Source organism: Triticum urartu, chromosome 3A, assembly GCF_056163025.1.
Source record: "Triticum urartu cultivar PI428250 chromosome 3A, HENAU_Tu73, whole genome shotgun sequence".
In the NCBI taxonomy this organism is placed as follows: domain Eukaryota; kingdom Viridiplantae; phylum Streptophyta; class Magnoliopsida; order Poales; family Poaceae; genus Triticum; species Triticum urartu.
The window spans coordinates 10,086,121-10,095,108 of NC_141875.1; positions in this window are offsets into that span (position 1 = coordinate 10,086,121).

Genomic DNA, 8,988 nt, shown 5'->3' on the forward strand with positions numbered 1-8,988 from the left:
GCAAGATCGAACCCAAAGCTAAGCACTTCTCCCATGGCAAAAACTACCAATCTAGTTGGCCAAACCAAACGGATAATTCGAAGAGACTTGCAAAGATAACCAATCATGCATAAAAGAATTCAGAGAAGATTCAAATATTATTCATAGATAGACTTGATCATAAACCCACAATTCATCGGTCTCAACAAACACACCGCAAAAAGAAGATTATATCAAATAGATCTCCACAGGAGAGGGGGGGGGACTTTGTATTGAGATTCAAAGAAAGAGAAGAAGCCATCTAGCTACTAACTATGGACCCGAAGGTCTGAGGTAAACTACTCACACTTCATCGGAGGGGCTAGGATGATGTAGAAGCCCTCCGTGATGACGGCCCTCTTCCGGTGAAGCTCGTTTTTGCTCTCCTAGCCAGGCCCGATGGAGAAACTAACCAAACACGCCCGTATTATTTTTGGGGGAGCAACTACCTACACGTACAGGTCTGAAATTATGGATGTGAACTTCGTTACACTCTGCGAGATGGCAAACGTGCGAGGCGCCAATCGCTAGAGAAAGGCGAGCACTGGCTGGGATAGTATCGTCGTCGAATCATTTTTTATTCGTGGAAACCCCTTTTTTCTTGAGAAAATCGTGGAAACCTGTTGTCACTGGTAGAAAAAGGGCCTATAGTCCCGGTTCGTAAGGGCCTTTAGTCCCGGTTCCGGAACCGGGACTAAAGTGTCGGTACTAATACCTCCCCCCTTTAGTCCCGGTTCAATCCAGAACCGGGACTAAAGGCCCTCCACGTGGGCATTGCGCAGAGCCCAGTCAGGAGACCCTTTGGTCCCGATTGGTGGCACCAACCGGGACCAATAGGCATCCACGCGTCAGCACTTCTGTGGCTGGGGTTTTTGTTTTTTTTTTCTGAAAGGGGGGGGGGGGTTGGGGGTTTTGCGGGGTTAATTTAGGTGTTTCATATATTGTGTTAGCTAGTTATAATTAATAGAGAGAAGTGTCCTCTCTTATGTCCGTCCTTGGTCGACGCTACGTACTATACATACGTATATAGAGAGGACTAGACACGCTAGCTAGCTAGTAAGCAAACGAAGGAAACAGAAGATCGTCATGAACATATATGCATATATACAGAGAGAAGTGATATCGACCACCTCTCCTTCTCCGAGAGATTGGTCGAACAACAAGTTCTCGTATATCTATCTGACACTACCGGCTACATATATACAATAATTATCTCTTACAAATATAATCATATGGACTCAGGGTCCACATAGAATTCTCCGTCTTCAGGGATCATGTGGTCAAGAAAGAATGCCGCCAATTCCTCTTGAATTGCTCGCATGCGAGCTGGTGCTAGGAGTTCATCCCGCTTCCGAAACATCTAATTTGAAGAAGGGGGTCAATACATATATATATATATATATATATAAATGAATGAAACTCAACACAAATGATGGTAATAAAATAAAATTGTGAATGTTGTTATTTACGTACTTCATATTGTTCATTAGAGTACCCGCCCCGCTCACAGGTCGTGTGGCGGATGGACTCGCAGATGTAGTATCCACAGAAATCATTCCCTTGTTCCTGCCACAACCACTTTACAAGAAATAGAGGTCAATCAAACTGATAAGCAAGAATGCTAAATGGTATTGATGAAACTAGCGCTTGAATCACTAGGAGATGCGCGGAACATGCTACTATAGTACTTACTTTCGGGTGTCTAAATTCCAGCTCCTTCGGCAGTCCCGGAACTGTTTTGGTGAATTTTCTCCAAACCCTGCCGGACAAAGAAAACAATTACTTGATATCAGGAAATGAACAAAGTTGCTGATATGGTGGATAATGATCGATTTAACTCACTTCTTGAGGATTTCAGTCATGTCCGCATACTCCTTGGGATCTTTTCGTTTAGAGTCCAAGACGGTTACTACTCCCTGCTCAAGCTTAATCTCTAGGAGAATATAGTGGTAACTGCACACATATGCATAACTCATCAATTACATTACTATAACCTTGACTAATATATAAGGGAAACCGAATACGCACAAGACAGTAACACTCACCTGAAGTTGTAAGGAAAGAGTATTATATCTTTGTTTTGATTTATTACGAACGATCGTAGCAAGCTGGCCTCGGTAGCTGCGGCATGAAGTTTAACCTGAGTTGCATCTATGAGATATGTGTTAATGAACCCAATATCATCGACTTGTCTTTTCTTCAATTCGACGATCTTCAATCTGCATAATATAGTGAGGATGATTATAAATACATGCAATGAAAGAGCTAAGCTATATAGAGAAACTTAATGACAGAAGTAGTACTACTTACAGACAGTAGCAGGCGACCGTTGTTTTATCGAGGGCCAATTGATTGAAGAACTGATAGAACTCCTCAAATGGAACAGGCAACAGATCAATTCCAACGAGGTCATGCTCCGGTTTAACTCTCGCATACAAGTACTCCTCCCCCCAGAGTCTCTGCAGATTTTCAAGTACCAATCATGCAATCTTCGCATCATCGTTGATAGAGATCTTTCATCTTTGACGAGAGGCTTCCCGTACTCGTATCTTTGTATCTGCACGTCCATGGGTTCATAATGTACTTCGTCGGGCAGGTAATCTGCAAGATTGCTATAACCGGGCACCATCCTCGGATCATTATCGACGTTGTGGCTAGGCACCTTGAGCGGGGGGCACGATTGCTTCGCTTGTTCGCCGAGCTGGGCAATTTGTTTCCCAGCTCGTCGTTCTTTCAGCCTTTGATCACTGACAGTACTTCCCGACCGCTCCGCTTCGGCAAATTCCTTTCCAATAATGCGATCATAGTTTCCTTTCGGCGAATCAGACTTCGGTGGTTTTGTCAGGGCAGCCAGAGTGTGCTTCACTTTCACCCGATCTACCTTCTCCTCCGGAGGTGGATGTTTCTTTGCTTTCACCCCTTCAAAGAATTTCTTCACTTCTTCTCGCGCGATCTCGGCGTTCTCCTCCTGGGTCCTCTCGTATGGTAACTTCTCTGGAGTCTTCAGAGAAGGACCGAATCTGTATGTCCTCCCGCCTCTGGTTGTACTGCTAGACGCCGACCGTTCAGATGTAGCGGTTGTCTTCTTTACTTGCTTAAGAGGCGGAGGAGAAGGACTACGACGCGCCGGAGCAGCTGGAGCGGCGGCAGGTCTCTTCCGCCCTTGCTGACGAGGCGGAGAAGGAGGAGGCTGGCTGCTCGGGCACGTCGGCGCAGGTGGAGAAGGAGGCGGAGTGCCGCCGCGCGCCGGAGAAGGAGCCGGCCGAGGGCCCTGGTCGTCACTCGCCGGAGGAGGAGGCGGTGGAGGCGGAGTGCCCTGACTCGCCGGAGGAGGAGGAGGAGGCGGTGGCGTCCAGTTCGGAAGGTTGATGAGCTCCTTCCGCCATAGGCATGGAGTCTTCAGAGCAGACCCCAGCCGAGTCTCCCCTTCACCGGTAGGGTGGTCAAGCTGGAGGTCCTCAAATCCCTCCGTTATCTCATCCACCATCACCCTAGCATATCCTTCTGGAATCGGCCGACAGTGAAAAGTTGCGCCGGGTTCAGTAGGAAAAACAGAGCCAACAGCCGCCTTGACCTTCATATTCATCCATTGCGTCATAAGGTGGCAATTTTGAGACTCCGTTATAGCATCCACGGGATAGCTGGCAGGAGCCGTCAAGGCATGCTCCGGCTGAAGCAGCTCGGTGGAAGCCACGCTGCTTCTGCGCTGAGATGGCGGGGTAGCTTCGGGGGAGGCTTCGGCAGTGCGTTTGCTGCGATTTGCTTCTCGTTCCTCTATCGCGTCTACCCTTACTTGCAGCGCCTGCATTTGGGTCTGCTGCACTTTTTTCCTCCTCTCATGGGATTTGTAACCGCCTGCGTCCGGAAACCCAACCTTCCACGGAATGGAGCCTGGCGTGCCTCGTGTCCGTCCAGGGTGCTCAGGATTCCCGAGGGCCATTGTGTGCTCGTCGTTCTCTCTGTCTGGAAAGAACGTCCCTTCCCGCGCTGCTTCGATATACTGCTTAAGCTTACTGACTGGTATGTCCATTTGATCGTTCGTCCAAATGCACTTCCCTGTTACAGGGTCCAGTGTTCCGCCAGCCCCGAAGAACCAAGTCCGGCAACGGTCTGGCCAGTTAATTGTCTCTGGTTCGATCCCTTTATGAACCAGATCATTCTCAGTCTTGGACCACTTAGGCCGGGCTACGAGGTAGCCACCTGACCCCGTGCGATGGTGAAGCTTCTTCTTCGCAGCATTTTGCTTGTTTGTCGCCGACATCTTCTTACTCTTTTCTGATGTCTTGTGGGCCACAAATGCGGGCCAGTGATCTCTGACATTCTCATATCTGCCCTTAAATTCTGGTGTCTCATTATTTTCGACAAACTTATTCAGCTCTTTCTTCCACCTCCTGAATAGTTCTGCCATCCTCTTCAGAGCAAAAGACTTGATTAATTTCTCTTTAACTGGGTTCTCTGGATTATCCTCAGGCGGTAGGGTGAAATTTGACTTCAGCTCAGTCCAAAGATCATTTTTCTGCATATCATTGACATAAGAGACCTCAGGGTCTTCTGTAGCCGGCTTAAACCATTGCTGGATGCTTATCGGGATCTTGTCCCTAACCAGAACCCCGCACTGAGCAACAAATGCGCTCTTTGTCCGGAGGGGTTCAATAGGTTGGCCGTCGGGCGCGATTGCTATGATCTCAAACTTTTCATCCGAGCTCAACTTTTTCTTTGGGCCTCGTCTCTTTACCGAAGTTGTGCTCGATCCGGAGGGCTAGAAAAAAGAACAAAGACTTAATTAATATGTGTACATACCAAAACAATGAATGCATCAATCAGCTAGTCAGCATAGGCTTAACTAATATATATACCTGGCCGGACTCGGTTCGGTCACCGGAGCCGTCCTCATGTTCTTCTTCTTGCACCGGCATTAGGTCACCGTAGCCAGCTTGTTCACCCTCTCCTTCCAGACCATCGGTTTCGTTGAGAAACAACGAGATGGCATCACTTCCTTCTGCGATTATGTCCCTCAATAACGCTTCTTTTGTTGCTTCGTCTAGGGCGGTGTCCATAGTTTCTACAAATATTTACAACATGGCAATTATTATTCAAACATGACAGATGGATATATTAGTGCCAAACGTAGAACTAGCTACCTAATCATAATAAGCTATCGGGAGGGGGTATATATCGACAATGACGACACTACATCTATGTCCCTCGACGACCCTCGTTCCCGATAAAAAAAAGAGGAAGAAGAAGAAAAAAAGAGGAGAAGAAAGAATAGAGGAGATCTTCTCCTCTATTCTTTCTTCTCCTCTTATTTTTCTTCTTCCTCTTCTTTTTTTATCCTCTTCTTCCTCTCATGTTCGATAGGATCGCCGAGGGGTCGGGAGGTTGCGTAGTGTCTCAGGATTCAACAAAACCATGTCTTCATCATTAGGCGAAAGTAACATGTGCATGATGGTACGAAGCTCTTCAAAGTTGTTCTGGAACGGACTCCCAGATAGGATAATCCGCCTTTTGGTACAAAGTTCAGCAAGAGCCTTCCGAATATCGCTATTTGGAAGGCCTTTGCTGAATTGGTACCAAAAGGCGGATTATTCTATCCGGGACTCCATTCCAAAACAACTTTGCAGAACTTCGTACCAACATGCCCTGGTTACTACCGGCTAATGATGAAGGCATGGATTTCTTCAATACTTTGACACTAGGAAACCTCTCTCTACTTCCGGCTAATAAGAATAAGAAGAAGAAGAAGAAGAAGAAGAAAAGAAGAAAAAAAAGAGGAGAAGAAGAAATGAATAGTGGAGAAGAAGAGAAAATAGAATATATTCTATTTTCTCTTTTCTCCACTATTCCTTTCTTCTTCTCCTCTTCTTTTTCTTCTTTTTTCTTCTTCTTATTTATTTCTCCTCTTCTTTCCGGTAGAGGAAACCCTAAATAGCTAGCAAGTATCGTGGGTGTGAGATACATGTGGCCTTCGGTGTCGGACACTACATCCACGTCCCACAAGTGACGTGGGCGTCGAAGCCCGTGCCACTTGTGGGATGTGGGTGTAGTGTCCGACACCGACGGTACATGTATCTCACACCGACGATACTTTATATTTAGGGTTTCTCCTCTACCGCTCCTCGACCTCTCGACGACCCTCGTTCCCGATAAAATAAAGAGGAAGAAGAAGAAGAAAAAAGAAGAAAAGAAAGAATAGAGGAGAAGACTTCCTCTTCTTCCTCTCCTCTTCTTCTCCCTCTTCTTCCCCTTCTTTTTTCTTCTTCTTATTTATTTCTCCTCTTCTTCCTCTCCTCTTCTTCTTCTTATTTAGTTCTCTCGACCCCTCATCCCTCTCTCGACCCCTCGATGACCCTCGTCCCTGATAACATATTTTTTCTCCCCTCGACACCTCTCGACCTCTCGTCCCACTCTCGACCCCTCATCATCATCTATCACCCCCCTCGTTTTCTTTAGCATATATCCATGAACAAAATAGAGGAGAAGATCGAAGAAAAAAAAGAAGCCTTCCTCTTCTTATTTTCCTTTCCAAACTCCTTTCTTTTCTTCTTCTTCTTCTTCTTCTTCTTCTTCTTCTTCTTCCTTCTTCCTCTTTTCTTCCTTTTCCTTATTTTACTTTTTCCTCTACACTAACCTAAAATCGATATCTACTAATTAACAACCTAAATAAAAAAATGAATACATATATGAAAAAAAACATCATATAAAAAACATTTTTGACATATTTAGCATATTCTGATCCATAGTTCAAAATTTTCAAATTTCATTCAAATGAAATTTGAATCGGATTCAAATAACTTGTTGAAAACCTATTCTAAACCTCTCCAAAAATTCTGAAATTTTGCCATCGCCTTTGTCTTGCATTAGTACCTCACCACAATTTTTTTTTAAAATTCCAAAAATGCCCAAAGCCATCTAGTATTTCATCAAACACCTTCTATATGGACAAAAAAATTCCTCCTGTTCCAAAAAATTCAGAAAAGTGGACAGCGCGTTGCTGCTGCTCCACTTCTCCTCTCCTCTACTTCTCCTCGGGCGCTCGGGGCCGGCGGAGCAGGGGCGGAGCAAGGGCGCAGGGGCGGAGCTGGGGCGCTCGGGCGGCAGCGACCATGGAGCAGGGGCGGAGCAAGGGCGCTCGGGCGGCGCAAGAGTGGCAGTCGAGAGGGGGGCTCACTTTGAGGGGGGCGGCGACGGCTGGAGTCCGGCGACGAGGATGGCGGGCTCGGGGACGCGGTGACGGGGACGGTAGCCGGGGCAGCGGGCGTCGGGCAAGGGGCCGGAGAGGGCGGGACGGGGCGGTGCGCGTCGGGGCAGGGACGAGGGCGACGGCGACGGGGGCGGGCCGTGGCGGCGCGCGTCGCGGGCGACGGCGACGATGGGCGCGGGCGACGGCGACGATGGGGGCGGGGCGGCGTCGGGGCAGCCTGGCGGCGTCAGGGGCGGCAACTGCAAGATGAGAATGAAAAATTCCAAAGTGTGGCCTTATATAGAAGAGGCTTTAGTCTCGGTTCGTGGCAGCAACTGGGACTAAAGGTGGGCATTAGTCCCGGTTGGTGCCACAAACCGAGACCAATGGCCTCTTTTCGGCAGCCCAAAGGGCGGGAAGCGAAGCCCATTGGTCCCGGTTGGTGGCACCAACCGGGACTAAAGGGGGGCAATGGTCACGGCTGGTGCCACCAACCGGGACCAATGCCACCTTTAGTCCCAGTTAGGGCCACCAACCGGGACCAATACCCTTGTGCTGCCCCGCGCCCATAAGTTTAGTCCCACATCGCTAGTTGACAGCGCCCAACACCAGTTTATAAGCTCTGCTGCCTCCTCCCTCTCGAACTCCTCTGAACAGCAGGCCTATGGGCCTAATTTGACACTGCTTTGCCTGTGGGCCTATTGGGCCTTCTGCGGGCCTGAATCCTGGCCCATGTAGGGTTTCTAGTCGTATTCAGGCCGTGGAGGCCCAGTAGGTGGCATTTTTTTGGTTTTTTCTTTTTTATTTCTACATTTTTTGGTTTTTTATTTTTTTATTTCTAGTTAAAACTAAATACTTACAGTTTTTTAGTGATTTCTTTTTGCTTTTAGGTCACAAAAATTATAAACTTTCTGTTAGTGCCATTAGTTTTAAATTTTAAATAGTTTAAATTTGAATTTTTAAAAATTTGTGTGAATCACTAGTTTATGAATAACTTTACTATAAAATTAGAATTTTTTTTCTATTTATTTTTTATTTCTACTTAAAACTAAATACTTACAGTTTTTTAGTGATTTCTTTTTGCTTTTAGGTCACAAAAATTATAAACTTTCTGTTAGTGCCATTAGTTTTAAATTTTAAATAGTTTAAATTTGAATTTTTAAAAATTTGTGTGAATCACTAGTTTATGAATAACTTTACTATAAAATTAGAATTTTTTTCTATTTATTTTTTATTTCTACTTAAAACTAAATACTTACAGTTTTTTAGTGATTTCTTTTTGCTTTTAGGTCACAAAAATTATAAACTTTCTGTTAGTGCCATTAGTTTTAAATTTTAAATAGTTTAAATTTGAATTTTTAAAAATTTGTGTGAATCACTAGTTTATGAATAACTTTACTATAAAATTAGAATTTTTTTCTTCTTTGCTATTTATTTTTTATTTATACTTACAATTAAATACTTATAGTTTGATTTTAGGTCACACAAATTATATTCTTTTTGCTATTGAAGAATATTATAGTTTTATTTTAGTTGATCATAACATAATATTTTAATTGATTGTTTTTATTTTCATAAAAGTTTTGTAGTTCATTTTGTTTGCTATTAATTCATTCTTTGAGCTAAATGACTTTGAAATTGGAAAGCATTTCAAAATGAACTCTGAAAAGGTTGAAAGTTGGCATGGTATCATCATTTCACCCACATAGCATGTTCCAAAAAGTAGAGAGGGTTACGACAAAAACTTGATGCACTTCGTGTACAAAATGGACAATCACTTTCGAAGT